Source organism: Nelusetta ayraudi, unplaced genomic scaffold (genome assembly GCF_046127955.1).
Source record: "Nelusetta ayraudi isolate G7.1 ecotype Tasmania unplaced genomic scaffold, CSIRO-AGI_Nayr_v1 ptg000181l, whole genome shotgun sequence".
Classification (NCBI taxonomy): Eukaryota; Metazoa; Chordata; class Actinopteri; order Tetraodontiformes; family Monacanthidae; genus Nelusetta; species Nelusetta ayraudi.
Genome location: NW_027466230.1, coordinates 1056670 through 1077990, shown reverse-complemented (window position 1 = coordinate 1077990; position 21321 = coordinate 1056670). Strand labels below are relative to the sequence as shown.

The 21321-nt window shown below is 48.6% G+C and overlaps 1 long non-coding RNA gene across 1 annotated transcript in view; it reads left to right on the top strand.

The window, feature by feature from the left end:
• Positions 1-16028, top strand: part of LOC142881095 (uncharacterized) — a 36384-nt gene extending 20356 nt beyond the window's left edge. The window contains exons 3-4 of the long non-coding RNA XR_012925510.1: positions 13044-13149; positions 15754-16028. This is a non-coding gene — a long non-coding RNA (uncharacterized LOC142881095). The remainder of the gene's footprint in view (positions 1-13043; positions 13150-15753) is intronic.
• The last annotated feature ends 5293 nt before the right edge of the window (positions 16029-21321 follow it).

The following is a 21321-nucleotide window of genomic DNA, read 5'->3' as shown; positions in this document are numbered from 1 at the left end:
TGTGTCCTCCCCTTCGATATGTGTGATAGTGTGTGTGTGTGTGTGTGTGTGTGTGTGTGTGTGTGTGTGAATGGGGAAAGGGAAAGGGAAAGGGCCACAGTGCAGCAAAGAGAGAGGCGAGAGGTGGTGACGGAGGTTCACCACAGTATCTATAAATTGGCTCTCTATGAAGAGCTGAGGAGGTGTGCTCGTACTGCGCATGCATACGCGTGTGTGTGTGTGCGTGTGCGTGTGTGTGTGTGTGTGTGCAGAATATGATCCCATTATTAATAGGCGCTTTTGTCACCGCCCCCATTCCCATTCGCCTGTCCTTACATGCAAGTGCGTTGTTATTTTTTGGAGGTTTTGCGGAAATGGGAGACCAAAGGAAAATGCAAATAGAATAAAAAGAAGCCCCTTATTGCAACGGATGCTCGATAATTAATACAAGTCCAAGGTAGAAAAAAAAAAAAACCTTTTGAGGTGTGTGTGTGGACGGACCCATGACGAGAGCTCTATACGCGCTGATTCCCTCGTCAGCTGTGCTGCATTTCCAGGATGTAAACAGCGCTGTTGCTGTTACTCGTGCCGCCTGATGCGAATTATGCTAAAAGAGGCAGGCGTGCGAGGCTCCTACTAACCTCGTTGCTTGGCAATGACGGTCTTTGTGTCCCTTTGCCATCAAAGGCCCAGAACTGTTTCATACAAAATGCGCACCGATGCGCGCAGCTTGCATTTCTTTATGTATTAAGCGTGTTTTATTTCATTTTTTTTGTTTGTGTGTTTTTTTTTTTCATCACTCGAGGAAAGTTGAGTTTTCAAACGTCGCCTTATTTGGCCGTGTGCAGTAAATCTCTGTTTTCTTCGCAGTTTCAGAAAAATAATGACGCTATCATATGGGTTCAGATGCACAGATTCCCCCCCGCCCCTCCCCCCTCCCTTCAGAAAAACTGTAAACGTGTCTACCTGTGCATGACTGTGCACGCGTGTCATTCTGAGCGATTTCCCCCCATTTTCGAGAGCAGTCGCTAAAAGTGTGCGAATCCAAACTGTGTGTTTTTTTCCACCGCAAAGTATAAAATGCCTTGTTGTGGGTCGGGGATGAAAAAAAATAATAAAAAAATGGGATCATGCATTTGTCAGTCGCGCTTACGCTGATGTATGCTCACGCGCCACAGATGTCACATCCCATAACCCAGAAAAATTACACCAGTCTCACCTAATTACGCATATTCATGATGCAGATCCCCCCCTCCCCCACCACCCCCACCCTCACCGAGCGGGTAGCACCCAGAGCTGAGGGAGGTGGTTGAGTGCTACAGCTTTCCATCCACTCGTCTGTGTGTGTGTGTGTGTGTGTGTGTGTGTGTGTGTGTGTGCGTGTGTGTGTGTGCGTGTGCGTGTGTGTGTGTGTCCACAACAATCATGAGGTTGATAAACACATCTCGGATATTTTTTTTTTCTAAATGATCTGAGGCCATTATGGAAAAGAGAGTTTCCTCTTGTGTCTCAGTCAGCTAGCAGCTTCGCACCTGCTCGCCGTTCCAACCTGCTCGCTTCTCACGTAACCTTCGTCTCGGCGATGAAGGTCTTCCTGGTTTCCTCTCGTGGTTTTGCCAGCTCTTCTCGATCCGTTCCCACCGCGTTTATTTCAGTAACCCCCTTGTTGCTAACGGCGGATAATTTGTCGGTGAGCAAAAACAAAGACCGCAAGCCCCGGCAGCGTTCTGTTAGCCGTGAATGGCGAGGGGTGGAAAACAAAAAGTTGAGGCAAGAGATGGACGGGAAGCAGGGCGAGTCGTAGCGGCGAAGGGTCAGCGGCTTATTGTGGACACTTGCCGAACAGACTTAATCAGACTTGGCCGCGGCTGTAATGAAGCAAAGGGCCCGGGCTGCGCCGCTGCTCGGGTAAACAGCGTTTGTTTCAGTCCAGGGTTCCCCAAAACAAGGAGCAACAATGGCACTATTGTCCCGCCAGCTCTTATTAAGAGGCGGCGCAGAGACGGGCTGAGGAGCAGGAGCGGGGAAGGGAGATAGTTGAAAAGAGGGGTAGAGGAAAAAAAAAGGGTGGGGGTAAAAACAATAGGGGCGTGTGTGTGTGTGTGTGTGTGTGTGTGTGTGTGTGTGTGTGTGTGTGTGTGTGTGTGTATGTGTGTGTGTGTGGAGCTAGTATGGAACCCTGGCAGAAGACAGGTTTGAGGGGGATGGCGGGACTCCCTCCTTCTGATCTCTCTCTTCTCTCTTCCCTTCTTCTTTCTCCTCCGTCCGCTGGCTCCTCATCTTCCGTCGTCCTCCGCCGGCCACCATCCCCTCGCATACGTTCTTTGTTCCTGTCCGGGTTTTTTTTTTTTTCCTCCCCATCCTCGGATGGCGGAGGGATGCTTTTGCCTGTCATGGCACCTTTGCATCACTTCTCCCCGTTCCCGAAAGAGAGAGTGAAAGAGAAAGAGGGGGAAACGGCAGGATTTAGAGGAGGGAGGGAGGGAGGGAGGGGGAGAACGGGGAACGGGGGGGGAGAAGAGGTGCCAGAGCGAAACAAAAAGAGGAGATGGCGCCGCTTCCTGGCTTAATGAACGAGGGCCAACGGGCGATCACAATGGAGCGAGCTGCGCTCTTGTTCGCCCGGGCAATCAATTAGCGGGAGAGCCGCGCCGCTGGCAGCGCCGTGGCTCCCCGCCCGGGCACCGTGGGCTCATTCAAAAGTCCAAACAAGCGAGGCCGAGGAACCCTCTCGCCAAGCAGTTTTTTTTTTTTTTTCCCACCCCCTAAATGCACAGCAGACACAAAAGCCTTGATTCAGCTCCCGGATGTGAAAGGCTGCCGTGACAAAATTTGCATTTCCTGCCGCATTTGCTCCACATTATTTGAAATATTAAGCGGCCGCCGCCGCCGCCGAGGTCGCGGCTCGGTGTGGAGCCCGCATTTCAATGCGTAGCATTTACATTATCCAAAATGGGGACCAACTTACCTGATTTTTAATCCCAGTCTGGCCGGCCAATGAGAGCGGCGACGCTGATTGGACCCTCCGCGGAAGTACTTTTGGGAAAGTGTCTGCTGACAGAGTGCGACGCCGACTAAAGCTCGGCGACACAAAAATGGGATCCAGACATGCCGACGTCTCCGTGAATGACAATGACAATTGCTTACCGGATTGTCACTCAGGTCCCATCAGCAATTCGCCGGTAAAATTCCTTCGACGCGTCGTCTCCTATGTTTTCTTCCCTCTTTTTTTTTTTTTTTTTATTTGTGGCACCCGCATAATGGCGGCAATATATTTTGCGGAAGAGGCAGGCAGCAGTTGCGCTTTAACACGGCCACAAATCACCACTGTCTCAGCGTCAGTGATGAGTAAAGCGCATCCCTTAACTTTTCTCCCATTCCCAGGCCCAGGTTAGACTTGGAGGAAAAAAAAATGAAAGAGGAAACCATCCAGATTCCGGCATTTCTTTTGAAGTCGAGGCTGAAGGGGAAACAGGGATTGGAGGGTGGGGGGGGGGGTCCGAGTTTGTCGAGCCATTGACTCTGTCGCGTTTGCACAGTGTTTGCGCTCTAATCAGGATTCCTTTATGGAAACCCGTTCGTGGTTCTGATGCATCAAGACACACTTCAGGAGGACGCCGGCCTCGTTTTAATGTTGTCGAACAGAGGCCAAAGTGGCGCGTTTTGAACGGTTGGAGAGACGCAATCAGCTAAACTGGATAACAAGCTCGTACCCTCGCACAAACCCCCCCCCCCGACTGAAGATTGGATTGGCCATTTCAGCGGGCGCATCCATTTATTCTGGAGTGCGCGCACTTACCCTTGGTTGAGAATTCAAGCCAACAGGTCGACTTGTCCGCCTCCATTCCTCCGCCCCACTAAAATATTCACCATCTGCCGAGATGTCAACGCCGCGTTGAATTCAACGTCCTCTCGCTCCAACTCGTGTAACGTAGTTCTCTGACGTATTTTCCACTTTGGAAGGCAAGCTTGGATACGTATGTCCTGTCCGTCTGCTCGTGTTTGTGTAACCTTGCGATTCTGTGTGGAATTCCGACGATTGTAATTACAACCCGGCCGTCAGAGATCTCCCTGCATTCATGCCACACGCTGTCACTGTTGTTATTGTGTGCAGCCGCGCACGGGTGATGATGAAACTGTACATGAAATGCAAGACCACGGCTCTTAAAGACGGAACGCGTACACAAGAGCCTTCCGCTAATGCACTTATGTATGCTTGAATGCCGCGCGCATCACAATGTACACACTTCCCGTTGTCACCTGCTGCGAAGTCGGCCGCGGCGGACTTTACCTCCTTTAACTGGCCGCACGTGCAACCGGGGTTTTTTTTTTTTTTTTTTTTTCGCTGGTCTTCAAAACTACTTCAGAAAAGTGCGAGGCTGCGTTTTTGACCTTTAAAAGGGAAGAAACAAGCGATGCATTTTCCCGCGAATCCTGGTTTATACCCTATTGCATTCTTGTTTGTTTGCATCTGCCGGAATATTAAAGCGGCGGTTCAAAATGCCTGTAATGTATTCAGCGTTCTTCGGCAGCAGAGGGCATTGTGTTCTCCCTGCGCTTTGAAAGTTGAAATGCTCAACATCTAATGGATGGGGGAGAGGAACGCGGGGCAGAAGGCGGAGGCGTGCACGCAAGCGTTGCATACGTTTCAGCCATGCAGCCCGGTGAGCCGCCATCTCATGTGTATGTCAACGCCTTAAAGGATTTATTTCATTATTTTTTGGGGTTTAATTAGCAAAATTCTCATTACGCATTTATCCGCTGCTTTTACGAGTCTGGATGCTTACAAGCGGCGCTTGTCAGAGTCATGTGTTACGTATATGTACATTCAAATCACGTCAGAATAGAAGGTTAAACTCCCCGCTCCGTCATCGTCATTCAGCCGTCGTGTCCGTTCTTCACCTCTTCATCCGTCTCTTCTTGATCATCCTGTGCTCCGGCGCCGTCGGGTGCTCCGCGTACGGGTGGTCATGCTGCTGACATTTGTGTCCGAGCACGGCCCGGTGATATGGCCTTTACCAGCCCACGCTGGGCCTCCCTCAGCCGTCCTCGTCCTTCTCATCAGCGTGTACACAAATGCGTGTCTGCCGGCAGGTGTGCGTATCGGGGGTGTTGCGGGGGTCTCCCTGAGCTGGCGCGGTGATATGGAGACGCGTCCTCGTCAGCCTTGTCCGTGCTCGCCCGTAGCCTGCACACTCAGTCGGGGACATAGTGTGCAGCTCGGCTCTGGCTCTGCTGGATGCAGGGTGAGCAAACACACACACACACACACACACACACACACACACACACACACACACACACACACACACACACTGGGAGCCTGAAGGTAGCAGGCCACGCATGTGAAAGTGCAGAGCCGACTTTGACACGATAATGTGATAACATCACAAAATGTATTTGCCACTACAAGCGGTTTGAAATGACCTATTTTATATAGAACGCATTGAAGGGGTAACAGAATCAGAACCGGTCATCAGTGATTTCTGGGAGTGTTTTGACTAACTAACAATAAGCCTCTTCTTTTTTTTTTTGGCTCCAAAGGAGCAAAGCCTCGTTTTTGCTTCTCAAATATCGGCGCAACACAAACATACAAACATGCACACCGTCCCTGCAGCCATGGGAATGGAGAATGCTGAGGTTCAAGGTCATTTCAAGTATTCAGCAGCCTCAGGCTCTCCATTGTCAGCGCACTGCATCCTTTTGCTCACACATGCACCCAGATGTATACGCGCGCACACAAACCCACACAGGCGTGTGCGCGTACACACACACACACACACACACACACACACACACACACACACACACACACACACACGCGCGCACACATACACAGCACAACACAACTCGGTATCTTCCACACAGCACATCTTCCTAACGCTTGGATCCGAGACAGCGAAGTGCCTCTCAGGTGAAAACATGACACTTCATGGATCCTCTTGCACAAAAACAGTGGCAGGTGTTGAGCTTTAATGGAGACACAATTATCCATTTTTGTTTCCCCCCCAAAAAATCCCAACACACAATTTTTTTTTTTTCTTCCAACGCTGCTACCGCCGTGCGTCGTCATTCTCTGCGCTCTGCTGCCTGCTGTGGATGTTACGCTCCTGGACTATCTGTCGAGCGCCACCAACGTTTAGTACCGACTCATCGTCAGCTTTCTATTCAGTAAACAAGCTGAGGCTGACTGTGTGTGGAAATAGTGGCTGTCGGGCTTTTCTTAGCTGGGGAGTGGAGGTGAGGGAGGAAGCGAGGGCAGCAGCGGGTGTGATTAGCTCCTTTGTTGGAGGTCTGTTGAGCTTCATTGGGTCCAGAGAATAGCCTCCTAATGAACCCAGCCAAGCTTGGGCCAAACTTTGTGCTCAAGACAAACTAAGTTATGGTGGTCCGGCAGAGCGCTGAGGGCGAGCCCACTGATATACAACGCCTGGACATATGGTCCCCCCCCCCTCCCCCCTCCGAGCACCACCACCACCCCATCACAGCCTCTCTCAGCCACTTTCTCATGTCTGGGCCTCTGTGTGTGTGCGTGTGTGTGTGTGTGTGTGTGTGTGTGTGTGTTAATGTGGCCGGGAGGGATGCAAACACAACTATTTATACAATACATCTTTATTTTTGTATTATTACATTTAAGATGACTTTAAAAATAGTCTTGTCTTTTTTAGAACAAAGGGAAGACTGCAAAGGAAGCAGAGGGAGTGAAGGGGCTGACAGAGGGGTGAGGGGGGTAGGAAGGAGGAGATGGGAGGCCAGTTGACGCTTAGCGGAAGCGACAGAGGAGAGAGGGCTGGAGGCTTTGTCTTTCCAGCTGACCCCAATACAGAATCCTTTCTGACACGTCCTACAAGACATGGAGTAACTGAGTAAATCAGGCCAACCTGGGCGGCTGCACCCCAACAGATGCTACGCGGAGGGGGCGCCGCATGCTACTTTGACGGACTTCAGCTTCCTCAATCTTTCCCAGTCTTGACAAAATTGAAATACCGAAAAAATAAAGTACGAGGTGTCAGACAGCCCATCGGCTCTTTTGTTTTTGAGTCCGTGTGCGTGCGCCAGAGAGGGAGGTGCAGGTACGCCCGAGCTGTGGTTGGAGGTTAATTGTCGGGGGTCAGGGTGGGAGCGTGGGGACCGACGGCGTCCGTGTCCCTCCGACAGGGCTCTAGGTAACTGAGCCGGCGAGGGGGAGAATGGGCCCACTGCGGGGCCACACAGCGGGCTGGAACAACTCTCATTCTACCGGTCAAACTGTCAGCCAGAACAACTTCATTGTGCCCAAAATTGGGGTTGAATGCACGGCGGAGATCGGGAGGGGTAGGGCTGTTGAGGGGGGGCAGTGGGAAGGTAAGGAGAAAGAAGGGCACGGTGTGTGTGGGGGGGGGGGGTTGTGGGAAACTGTGAGATGTGAGTCCTGGAGAAAGTGCAGTCTGGGGGAGGAAGAGGGTCAGACGGTGTGAGTTGGTCTCGGCCAGGAGAATTTCCTCACATCCAGGCAGCGGCACCACCACCACCACGGGGCAGACGGGCCAGGAGCAAGGCACCGGCGCTGGGATGGAAATTTATTGAAATGCATTCTGGGAGGGGAAAAAAAAAAGATGCACTGTAGCGGTTTCGTATTCCGGAACCGGCACCACATTTGTTCACTCTATTCAGCCGTGATAAACGCCCCCCTTAGACAATGGTGACATAGCCAGCTGATTGTGTTGCATTTCACTAATGCGCTCGCCGAGCTGCTGCACCTCCTTCCCCCAGGTTTGATGCAGATCTGACTCAGGACGATCGCAGTCGTGTCATGCTAGTTTTCCTCTTGAGATATTACCCCCCCAACCCCACCACAACCCCTTCAATACCCCCTCATCACTTCTGTTTGTATTAGAAGCCCTATTTTTAGAATTTCTCCGGCCCAGGACTGTGCAACAATAAATAAGAGTTGCCGCACGCCCGCCCACCCAGGACACCGCTAAGTATGAGAGACTTCCATGGAGCATCTCCCCGGCGTGGACCCCGGGAGGGACGCCAGCCACTGGGCTTTGAACTGTGATTTGTACACGGTGCAAAAACGAGCCGGCCTTTACACAGACATTAAACCCGACTAAATCAGTCCGGCAACTGATTTGCGTCACCATTCTCCCCCTTTTGTCTCCTCGCTTTGCTCCCGCTGGCTATTTCAAATTCATCTCCCTGCCCTCTGCAACTCCTGCAAAAGGGTGAAGAAGTTTACTTAGTCACAGTGAGTTTAGGGAGATGAGGAAAAGTCTCTGGCGCTGTGTACGTGTGTGGGCGAAGGTGTGTGCGCTCCAGTCTGGCGTGTCAGCGCGGCTTGCCCGTGAGTGAGCGTGTGTGCGTGCGGGCGCGCGCCCGCGTGTGAGTGTGTGTGTGTGTGTGTGTGTGTGTGTGTGTGTGTGTAAAACGCAGAAATGTACACTCGCGCACCCCCTGTTTGATCCAGAGCTAGCCCTGCAGCTCCCAGAGACTCAACAAAAGGCCTCTTCTATCCATTGTATGAGCTGTGTGTTTCCCAGGAGAGCTCGGGCTCACTGAGAGAAGGGCCCCAGATCGCTTTCTCCTGACATGGATGTTTATTCACTCTATGGTCCAGCAGAAACACTCTCAACTGGGCTAGCCTTGCATTTTGACGTGCATGACACATAGTTGGGGTTTTTTTGTTTTGTTTGTTTTTTTATTAGGGTGGGTGAGAAAGAAGAAGCCAGGCTCAGCAACTTGACGGACGAACAGATATGCAAGACAGACAGACAGACAGACAGACAGACAGACAGACGGACAGACAGAGTGGGAAGGGTGGGCCTGTCTGCGAAGGTGGACTTGTGTGGACAAAATAAAGAATATTCATGGGGCTCTTCGCCATTTTATTTGCTCCTTGTCTTTACACTAGTCAGCCTCCTTGTCAACCTTGTTCATGAATGTAGATCCACCCAGTGGGTGGGTGGAGATCCCCCCCCCAGGTCTTGACAAGCTCTCCCATCCCTGACTGCATACTAATTCCTGCGGAACTACTGAACCAGTGCAAAACAAATACAAATTGCCGGGGCCTCTCCTCTCATTGCATGAGAAGGAAGAAGGGTCTTTGGAGGTTAGCAGATAGGGAGCTGTCTGTTGTGGGCCTGCGATTAATAAGATTGGCTGCCGAGGACGGGGGCGGTGTTGGGGGGGGGGGGGGGCTTCCAGGAAGGGCTGTTGAAGCCGGCTATATACGATATCTTTAGGAGTCCATCAATACATCTGAGTTTAAAATCCCCAGCTAATGAAGTGAGGCATTAAAAAGCCGATTCACTCGCTCAGAAGTCAATTAAAAATCCATCAAAGCTTCACGACGATCAATCAGACAATGACTGACGTTGACAATGTGTGACTCCCCCCCCCACCCAAAAAGCTCTCAGTAACACCTCTGTCCTCGGCTGCTCTCCTCGACTGTTGCCGTTATCGCCGGGTGTGCGAGCATCTTCCGAAGGCACTTAACTTTCTCCTGCGATATCTGAAAAGTTTCCTTCAGACTCGGAGTGCCTGCGGGGGCCGGCCGCACATCTCAGCCAAGCCTGCAGAAGCCGGCAGATGAAAACAAACATCCTAGTCTGATACCATCTAATCTGCTCAACGCCATTATCGTCTAAGATATCGCTACGCTAGCCTCCGTGCCCGCCGCGCACCCACCCCTCCAAACCCGGGCTTACTCTCCCTCCCTTGCGCACCCTTTGAGGTAAAAGCTGGTGTGCTGGGGCCGAGAGTGAATGTAGGCTATTGTTATGGTGGTAACAGGACTCTACAGCGAGGTTGTTTGATCCTGTATCGGGGCCTGGAAAGTCTTTCTTTCTCTCTTTTTTTTCTAACTTAACCCGGCACATCAGCTGAGAGAGTCAGACAACAGAGGCTATTTGTAGAGTACTCTGTCTGTTTTGCTTAGTTTTTTTCTTTTCTTTTTTTCAAACCATTCTCCTTTTTCATCCTCACTTTCATTGCCCGTCTTTGTCGGGCTAAAGCTCTGGTCCGGACTGAGGCCCGAGTCCGGAGCTTTTAATCGCCATAAAGAGGAGCGTGCAGTCGCTGGCATTCTTTATGTAAGCAGGGACAGTATATGCTCTGTAAGGCGCACTCAATTTACCCCCACCCCGCCCCCTTTCCTTTAAACAGGATCTTCTTGTTCCACTTCCCCCCACCAACAAGCAGACAGGGATTACATTTGCCACACGCACCTCCGCCGCCGCCGCCGCCGCCGCAGCAGCAGCAATAGCAAAACGACGCTGCCGCCGCTGGAAAACGTTCCGTCGACAAAAGCCGTCGTAAACGGTTTTGTTCTGCCACAATGCTTCCCACGACACATCCCGGCCCCACGCCAGGCTCCCGTGTACCCGCCATCTTGATTTTTTTATTATTTTTTTTTATTTTTATTATTTACGTGGCAACGCAGAACCAATGTCGCCGCATTGTGAGACGCTTTCGGGCGCCGACTTGCACCGCGTTGCCTTTGTTACTGTTTTCGGCATTGTGCTTTCAATTTATGATCTGTTTGGCGTTCGGCGTGGACAATGTGCATGCAAATACCCTCACCCCATTATGCCAGCTGTCTTTGTACGTCTGCTCCCTTCCCTAAGAGGTGTAGATGAAGGAAGAGGAGTTGGGTGGGGTGGGGTGGGGGTGGGGGGTGTGGGGGTGGGAGGGGCTGTATGTTTTTTTTTTTGTTTTTTTCAGAGTTTCATCTACACACGCACGCATGCACGCACATCCGCGCACCCATCTGTGCCCCCCGAAACCCATTTAGACTCGAGGGGAGAAAAAAAAAAAACTGTACCTTCATTTGCATAAGAATAATTGACACTTCAAATTAGCCTTCCAATCAGAGAGGCGTCTATTTTGCAGCATATGTGCAGGCAGCGAGCGCCGCCATGCTGGAGAATATGAAAGGGAGGGCAGAGGAGAGCAGGGACGGGAGGGGACGCGTCATAAAAGATTAACCCTTTCATCAGCTCGGCTCAGGGAGCTGCATTTGATGTGCCCCCCCCCCCTCCTATTTTTTTTTTTTCAAATTTAACTTGGTATACAGGAAAACAGGCTACAGTGGAGTGAATTGAAATGATTTCTACCTCAAATCCAGACACTCCAGCCAATGGAAGTGACCAAAATGTTTTGTCACTCCGCATTGATGGCCATTTTCCTTTTCAAAGCTTTCGGTGCATCGATTGTTAAGTGCACCTTTACAAGTCTTCATTGACCCCAGTCGCTCTGTGTAAGGGCCATTGGTGAGTTATGAGTGCACATGGGTTGCAGGTTGCCTGAAAGTACACAGACTTGACGTTTGCTCACATGGAGCCATTAAAGCAAGTGCAATGTTAAATTATTGATAATAGCTAATGAAAAGGATCAGTTTTATGGATAAACTGCGAGCCTAGCCGTAGTGCACGCGCGCACGCACGGGCACAATTCAGAATCTATTTTGGCTTTTCTGAGATCCCATCTAAACTGGCAAGCGCTCTTTTTTCCCCATCAGCCATTAATGTTTCATCAGGGTTCCTGCTTCATTACAACGCGTTCATGTTCAAAAAGTGAAATGAGGGCCCGAGCGGTGGGACAAGATAGCTGCTGTTGGCTCCAGGGCCGCCACAGTTGACATGCAGGGAGGTTTTTAGGTGGCTGAGCGAGGAGAATAAGGGGATTCTGTTTTTTTTTGTTTTCGTCTCCTGGTTGGTGGGGCGGGGGGGTTGGGCGGGTGGAGAAAGGGGGTTGAGGGTTTAACTGAGGATGGAAGGAGGGACGGCGCCAGCCCCTCTGAAGCGCTCAGCACCCCCTCCACACACCCCCATCCCTGCTTATGGGATGGCGGATGTGTCTTGAAGTATCCATGACAACACTGCTGCGTGCCAGGGACATACCACGGTAACGTGGCCCTGTGTCTGTGTGTGTGTGCGTGTGTGTTGGATGTGCAGATCCATTAGAGGCTACTTGGTGACATTAATATTCACTCAGTCCGACAGGGAAGCAACTTCAGCCTCGATCAGATGGGCTGGACGGGCATTTATCACAGACACCTTTCTTTCAGCCTTCGACTGCCCCCCCCCCCCCCCCCCCCCACCACCACCACCACACACATGCTCTTTGAATGCATACAAAACCCATTTCCGCAGTTTGAGGCTGCTGTCGAGGAAAACGCCCACTCGCTAATGATTCACCACCCAACTGTCTCACACGCCTGCACTATGCATTTTGTAGTTCCTTCCTTGCATCGACTGTGGGGTCATGGAGCGCGGGGTCAACGCCGTCTCAGTCTGGCACAACGCACACACGCAGCGTGTGCACGTTTGTACACTCTCACGCTCGTGGACATTTCAAAGGAAGTCATATTTGTAGCCCCAGCGCAGATCAAGATGTGTTATAATAATCCCATCTGGGACGGCCTAGATTCTCGCTCGGAAAGCACCCACATAATGACGCGCTAATGAGTTCCTCAGTGCGGGCGCCAGTGTGCGTGCGTGTGTTTTGGGAGTAGGAGCGAGAGAAAAAAGAGAGGGAGAGTGATTGGTGCTGTATATGTCGGGGACTATGCGGCGTTTTATTTTTCAAACCCGTGTCCCTGCCCCATACGCACACATGCGCACCTGCTGACACACACATGTGCTCGGAGTGGAACCAGCATCCTGTGGGAGTGTATTTTTAACCCCGACTGTCTTGTGCATTTGCTGTGGGGTTAAAGGCCCGAATGGTGAATCGAGTAAATAATTCACAATCGCTGAAACTCTTTCGATGTAACCTCGGAACGAATGGAGGGGCGGCGGTGGTGGCGGTCGGGGGGCGGGGGGGCCACAGATGTTTAGTGGCACACGGCAGTCCGGCCCAATTCAGCGTAGTGTTCTTCTATTTTTTTTGCTATGCTGCGCTAAACAACTAGGTCATGAAGTTATAGCCGGTAAATCAAAAGGCAGGATCATAATCCAATATAGCCCGACGCATGTGCAGCTGTATGAGCGCTAATCCTGCGCCTATGTGCAATTTACATTGACAGCGCTGATCATAACGTCTGCTCCGTCTTTTCTCTTCTTCTTCCTTTCTCTCCTCAGGTTGGACGGGCTCTCGCGTACAGCGGATGATGACCTAGAAACAAATGGCACCATGTTTGGAGGCGCCGCGGCTAAAAGCCTCAAGGATATGCAGCTGATCTCAAAGGTGACTCCTCTCAAGCATTTACCGTTTTCAGCCCCCCTTGTTATATATGGGCTATATTTTACCAACGGCCCGCAATGGATCAGCGGTCGCCGCATCCCAGCCCCCCTCCCTCTCTCCGAGAGACTTCCGTATGAAGGCGTCTGTAAGACACTTTGAGTGACATTGCCTCTGTCAAACGCCTGATTGAAGGAGACACATGGAGAAATGCTGCACTAATGAAATCGCCTGACCCACATCCTTTAGCGCTATCCATTCCTCCAAAGACACAGGAGGGGCATTTATACAGGTAAACCATGACTGGTCCCTGAAGTGAAAGAGAGGTTTTTCAGCAGGAAGGGGGGCATCCATTATTTACTATAGTGGGGCTGCTAGACACTTAGGAGATAATGCAGTGCTTCAAGCATACAAAACATAGAGCCTCCACAGTGCTGGGAAGGCCATTGTTGTATGTTTTGAACATGTCAGTTTCCATCCACGCTGACGGATGAAAAGGAATGTGCCTCCCATAAGGATCGGGAACGTACAGACATAGCGAGAGAAAGAATGAGAAAGAGAGGACTTTGCTCATATGCGCGCACGTGTGTGTGTGTGTGTGTGTGTGTGTGTGTGTGTGTGTGTGTATTAGCCACCTTCGGGCATGTTTGCTACACCAGTCAATGCATGTGCGTCATGGTTTTTGACCTTACTTCTTTTTTTGATACATAATAAGTATATTCCAGGCAATCTCTGTGGATAGTAGTGAATTTATCTTACCCGCATTGTGCTGTCACCGTATGCACGCATGCCGGATTGCCCAACCTATTGCACAACAGCCTCTGACCATTATAAGGACTACCATGCAGCTCTGACATCCATCAGTCAAGTCTTATTTTCCGCAGATCAGTTGCGGCATCAGTGGCTTCCTTGTGGAGAGTGGCCACTTTATGCTTTTCTACTCTGTTTAGCTAGAATGAAATGCACACACCACCTCATATTAAAACTTGAAGAAGCCTTTACTTTGTTGCTTTTTTGGTTTCTTGAGGGACTATTTGACAGGTTTCTTTTCATTCATGAGAAAAAAAACCAACCCCAAAGATTGGATTCTGCAACAAGAGGGTTGGCAGGGTCATCTATTTGGGGTTTCTACTATACGAGGGCGTCAACATTATACCATAGTTTGCTGTGTTTCATTAAAATCAGATTGCGGAGACATGTATCTGATGCAAACTGCAAGGACTAAAACCTTGAGCCAGCATGAATTGAATCAGACAAGTCTGCAGTCTGTTGACGAACATTGAATTACAACGTTGAATTTGGTGTGAATGCAGCTTTAACAGGCATTTTTATTTCAAGGATGACCTGATTCTGAAGCACCTACATTTTTTTTATGTAAATAGGGGCACTGTCAAGAGTAGGTAGTATCGAGAGTACTGCGAACACAGGTTCTTTTTGTTTCTTTCCATCGTCCTGATACAACCAAATTGGAACGCTGTTTAACTCGAATGCGACATCATTTCTAGCTCAGAATCTCAAACTCAGAGCTCAATGGCGCTCCATGACACAAGACACCACTGACAAACAGGCTGGACCATCAGAAGCTGTGTCCTCCAAGTGCTAGCGAGAAATGTGGCACGGTATCCGCTTTCCTTCATTCCATGGAGTTGGGATTGGTTTCGCATTGCAACAACAGATGTAACTTTAGTTAAAGGGTTACAGCTTAACAACAATATAAACAGGAAAAAAAAAGCAAAACAAATTGCTGACTTCTTCCAATTTGCGATGAAGCCATCACCTTTCAGAAATGTTTTGTAACTGAACAAAAACAAATGGCCGAATCCTTAGAAATCCCCTTCTGTTAAAGTCATCGGATCCCAAAATGACGTGGAGCTTTTGTTGCCAGATGCACGACATCATACCTCGATCTGCCGGATTCAGTGGAGCTTCCTGACTGTCTCGGGTGTCCCCAGCTGTTCTTTGCAGACTATACGTTCAAGCCCCAGAATGCCTCGGCGTGTCAACAACCTCTATAGTGTGGGGGAAACGTAATACCATAATGTCCTTGTAGAGGAAGGGAGTGTCGGGTCTGAAGAGAGTGAAGGAAGGCTGGCGGTGCTGTTAACCCAGGTTAGCCCGGGCTGTAAAGGGGATCCGGCAAGGCGTTCCCCGGTCTGCCCGTCTCTTGTAGGAGCAAATAATAAGCAGTTGTACACCGAGACACTCCCAGGTCTGTGTCCACAGCCACAAAAAAAGGAAGAAAAAAAAAAAAAACTTCAACGGGCTTCTTATCAGGTTCTAAGGCTATCACGTAAGACAATACATGTGAGAAGTGCAGCGTGAACAATGGACGGGGGTAAAGGTGCTGTGCGATACAGGGGGGTGCCGGTGTCAGCGGCTATTGTCGAGGGCTGAGCGCGCTGAGAACTCGCAGGTCACTTTCACTTCGGCGTCTCGTTTTGGAATGCGGCAAAACTCGACATGACGAGCTCTGCACCAGTCGCTAATAAACTGGCGTTGGACTCACACCTCCAACTTCGGCAAGTTTTAAATGAACCTGTGTTGTTGCTACAGGGGGGTGATGAGATTCACGGCATGCCCTTAAACTTTTCATGTCTCTTTTGCTTGTAGACGGTTCGGCGTGAGGCATCCTGATCAGCTGGATCAACTGGAGAAGAGACACGACTGGAACATCAAGACGTCCCTGTGAAAAAAGCCTCAAGACCCTTGGATCTTCACTGGACCCTTTTGCTTGTCTATTTTTTTTTTTTTACACCACTGTTTTTCTTAATTCGATTTCAAGAGATGTAACCACGTCCAAAAGTCTCACTATATGTACACGCATGGTGTGATATTTATTGCAATCTGTTGGAAATAAACAATGCACCTGAGCGCTTAAACTGTGATTGAGCATTTAATTGAGCCGCCGAGTGAGTGGAGTGATGATGATGGTAGCTGTAGTTCCATATTCCCTCTACTCTGATTTACTGCAGCTAAAAAAAAAAGCAAGCAAACAAAAAAAACAAACCCTATACTTTTCCCACTGGACTCATTTGAAAGCATCACATGTCCCCGACAGTATCAAAGCCCCTTTGTCACCGCGGTATCTGTTATGACACTGTTACATCCCTACTAATTAATCTGTACATTTATATGATTTTCTGACCACACTGACAAACACATAACACCATTGTTGCACCTAATTTATTTATTTCTGAACAAGTACAATTCCAGACAATTGTGTTGGAGACACTCCAAAACTTTGTATTTATTTCATGTGCTTGATTGAGACTAACAAGCATAATTTTTGACAGCTAAATTGAACTCCCCCCTCCCTTCCCCCACCAGTGAAGTGACACTCCAGTTCAGTTATTTCCTCCTTTTGGTGTAGCGCCTCGGTACTTCAGGTAAAGAACAATGTGCTTGACATAATTGGGTCCTATTTGGTTATGAAAAGAACATGCCAGCTGATAAAAGCTGGCGGGGCGATCAAAGCGCAGCGCATCCTGATCAAAATCATATACCTGACACGGTTGTAGTTTTTTGGGTTTTTTTCTCCAGACAGATTTGTGGAATACAGGGAAATTCAGAGATTCAGACAAAAGGCGGGAACAAAGGCCTCCCAGTTTTAAACCAATTCCCTCTCACCTAGCGCGCTCTCTGTCAACGCTAACGCACCGCGCGCGTGCGGAACCCGAAACAATTAAAAACTTGCTCCCTGGAAAACTTTTCTCCGCATGATTTGTGTTATGAAGAAGGGGGAAAAAAATAGGATGAGTGACTTTTCGCCTTCACTGTCAAAGTTTCCCAAAAATTCCATTCATATTATAACGAGCGGGGCTCAAATGTGGCATTCATAAAATGTGTGACAAATTGTTTCTTATGGGAATGGAGTCTAATTTCTTCCCCTTTCTATCTTTCATTACTGTCCATTCATCTTTATCTGCCTCTCCATTTTCCCCTCTTCCTAATCATATTAATTCTCTCTGTCTCGCTCTCTCGCTCTCTGGCCCAACATCCATTCCTCCCACTTCTCCCGCGCTCGGCCCGTCTTCATTTCCTCCACCGGCATCACTCTTCCGCCCTCTGTCGTGCCTGTCCCGCTCGTCTCCCCTCACCCTTGGCCCCCGTCTCTTGTCACCTTTCCACCCGCCCAAACCTCCCCCGTCTTTCGCCCCTCTCAGATGTCAGATCACAGTCTAGTCTTCCGCTTGCCCTGTCATCACATTTTTCACACGAGCCCATCCCTTAATTGGGCCTGTATCATCATATCATATCATGTAGAATATCTGATCACAGCCAGAGATGAAAGATGGCCTCCGTGAACCCACCCCAACGTAGACAGACATTGACTGTAAACCCCCCCCCCCCGCCCCTCTGCCCTCGACACGCAGCTACTCAAACACATTCGTCAGTGGACACACGGGACGGGGATCCGTGCTGAAGGCTGTGTCTGTGCGCATTTTTACACCTCATGTTTGCCACCAAGTTGTCAGCGGCGCGATTGTTACAGCGTGACAGGTGAGATGGTGTGTATTCCTGGTGTGTCCGATGATGTTTGTATCAGCTGCTAGTGGCTTTTGTGATGAGAGAAACGATGCCCTGGAGCCAACGGTGTCGCATCTACACATTGCTGGAAAAATACAGGAAACATCGACGACGGCAACACACACAAAAAAACAAAAACAAAAACAAAACAAAACAAAAAAATGTGTCCGCTCCGGCGCCGAGTAGAAAGCTTAACTGAGACAGCCATGGGTCTCTTGCGGCCTTGTTGACAACATCTGCGGAGGTTGAAGAAAAGATGAATCAGGGATTACACAATGGGCAATAGGATCTATGAATTAAAAAAAAGTCCCTATTTTGTCTGACAGAATTATTAAAAATGTAAAATAAACCTTTTGGACCTAAAAGATTTTTCATTTTCATTGCTTTGTGAAGGTTTCAAAATTAAAGAGCGCCTTTGGTGAACAAAAATTGGATCTCCAAAAAAACAACAACGGTGTAACAGAATTATTGTAAAGCATTTGTGCCCATCACAAAAGGTTTGTCCAGCCACCAATCAAACTCATTCAACCAGCTTGAAGCTTTCCACAGGCGCACAAGGCGACATTAGCTGTGTGTCTCTGCCCTGTGGTGAGCTGTAATACACTGCAGTGTTTGACCAAAATCTCATGAAAGTCAGTTGGAAGCAGCGAAACAATGACAAGATAAAAGCCGTCAGTGCAGTTCAGTTCCATTTGTCTACAACTTGCTAAAGCAGTGTTTTCATTGTATCCAGTGTTTCTAATGCACACCACTGAATCATTATGCAACCATGAGCATAGAACGCCATGAATGCAGGTGCCCAGGTCTGCATCATGACACACATTTAGTGGCAGGTATATTTTTTTGCAATTCAGTTTTATGCCGAGAATCTTGCTGCTCCATCTTGAAAATAACTTATTTCAGCCACTCGAACTGTGGTCAGCTCCAGTACCAGGAAAGAAGTGGAAGAAGTGTCTGGTCCTCATTGACTTTGACTGAAAAAAAAAAACCTCAAAGGCATCCAAATGGACATGTGAAATATATCCCATCCTGGCATGTCAGGTCCTTTTTCCTGGAGCAACTATCGTGTTACATCAACGTTACAACAATTGTACAAGCAACCAGTAAATATTTAATTTGTCAATTTCTATCGTTTAGACCGTTAATCCACTGACTATTTATGATGGTTTGCTAAAGAGCAAAATAAAAAAAAAATTAACTAAAATAAAAAAATATATATATTAAGTTTCATAGACTAAACAACTTCTACTGTATTTGTGTTGAGATGTGCCTCCTTATTTCATCATATTTCATCAGTCCAAGTGGCTTATCTGAGAAAGAAACTGTTAACGACCGATCGTGTCACGTTGTATCCCAGACCTCAGTGTGCTCTGTCTGCTGCTGCAAAGTGAAATCCAACAGAGATCCCCTCCCACAAGTGAATACATGGATGCGGGAATGTTAGCGCAGACAACCATCTGCACTATTGAATCAGTCCAATGGCATCTGGGAATCTCTGAGATCTCCGAGGGCTCTCCATTACCACTGCTGTCCTGAAGGCGGCAAAAAACTGAATGCACAAAAATTCTATTATTGCCTAGCTTTGAAAAGGAGTGTCTTTTCATATATAGGTATTATTTTGGCTCAGTAACACGACCTTGTAGCTGCTGGTGAGGAAAAGTAAAGAATAAAACTTCTAAACTCCATTACGTGCAGGAACTTTTTTGCACCTTACTTTGTCTTGCTCCTCTTTTTTTCCACTAGACGGCACAGTATTTCACTTTTATCTACTGATAGCAGGACTCTGTGTTATCTTATTTTGTTTGGGAGAAAACTCTCAAGTACTATCCGCCTCATGATCCCAACAGACGACAAGATACAGAAATCCAAGTCTGGAAACTTCACAGTGAGAAAAATGAGGTCTTACTGAAGCTGCGTTTGGTGTGTGTTTAACTCTCAGGCAATTCCCTTGGAAGGCCTGGAAACCAAAGAGCTTGCTGCTGTTTGCACAGTGTTGCAGGGCTTTCGTGAAATCCAGTGCAAGAGCTTGTAGATTAAAAAAGGGGAAAAAACACCTCTTGATCACATCAAAAATCTAACATTTTTTTATCGGATAATGAAAGGATGGTGGAAGTCACAGTGTTTCCTTGGAAAGCAGCCGTTTCAAAATGCTATTCTAGTCGTGAACTGCTGTTAGTGCCCATTAGAGATGTTTACAGGAAGTATTTGTTGACCTGAGAGCCCCATGTTGTTGGCCGTGTATTTCTATCTTCTTCAAGCTTCCCACTGTACTTTGAAAAACGTCTCGATCATCTAGATTGTCCACTTCTAGTTCTAGAGGCATTGGCTGAGATGGCAGCCTCCTTGTTTTCTACGCCAAATGATGTGCTGTGGTTGCATCAACTTAGTAGAGAAAATAGTTCAACAGGTTTGTTAAATTATATTGTGTTGGGAAAAGTAAACCAATGTACAGGCAGCATAAACATTGGACATTGGCAGGTCAAATGTTTTCTAATACCAATTTTTTTTTTGTTGCATAATGTTCTGCATAATGACGTTCCACTTTTGTTCTCCGCACTTGCTGTTAGGCGTCAGAGCTCAGAAGCAGTACAGAAGCAAAAAGAGCTTCCACCAGTGGAGGTTGCACTGTACAAAGCTTTTGCACTACCTGTACTCAACTCTACCTACGGAGAGTTAGAACAAGAGTCCGGTCCGCTCTGATATTTGACAGACAGTCTCAAATCATGGCTAAATATCAAATCAGCAATGCACACGAATAGACTGGGACTCATTGTTCATTGTAATGCTTATGCCTCTTTTGTCTCATAGTTGGTGCGTCTAATTCTGGCTATGTTTTCATTCCTGTCCCTGACTGCTTCTCAGATCAAAATGCGTACTCAGAAAAACCTCCTGTGCACAGGTGTTGAAAAATAGCACTACGACGCTAAAAACCAATGCGTCTGATTTGTTACATCCTGCGTTGTTTGTCGTTATCACATCCAAGAGTACAAAACGCATTTATTTGTCACGTTTTGTTCCATTTTGCCTCGACGTGTCAACCAAGTCGATCTGTCCAGTAGCTTCTTCGGTTCGCCACCAGCAGCAGAGGCACAAACAGCCTCTTGCTCTTTGATTGGGAAACGTGAGGAGGGTTTGATGGACTTCAACCTGCGACGTCGACCGCCAACGTCTACTCGTTTGACCGCGCGCGTCATTTTACCTTTGTGCGGGGCCTCAAGTGATTCTGACGCGCCCGATCTTGACGGAGTGTTGGGCCATCCCACGAGGCACTGCAGCCCAGGGCCGCCCGTTCCCTTTCCCTCTCCGTCCTTCTTCATTCCACCTCGGTGTAACTTCTTTCACTCACGGCTGTGACCTCCCCCGCCGTCACCCAACCCCCGCCTGCCTCGCGGCTTTATTGATATGTAACAATGATATTTATTGCTCGCCCGAAAGAGAGTTTTCTTGCAGGCGGTGGGTGGGGACTCTGATGTGGGTCAATAAGCGACAGTCATGTCTGTTATTTGCTTTGAGGTAACGCAGGGCTGCTGTTGCCTATATCGCTGAAATACAGAGTTAAAAAAAAACCCAACGCTCAGCTGTAGATGGGGGAGGGTTGGGGAAATAGCGCAAAATGGAAAGGTCTCTGGGAACATTGCAAATTTTCAATAT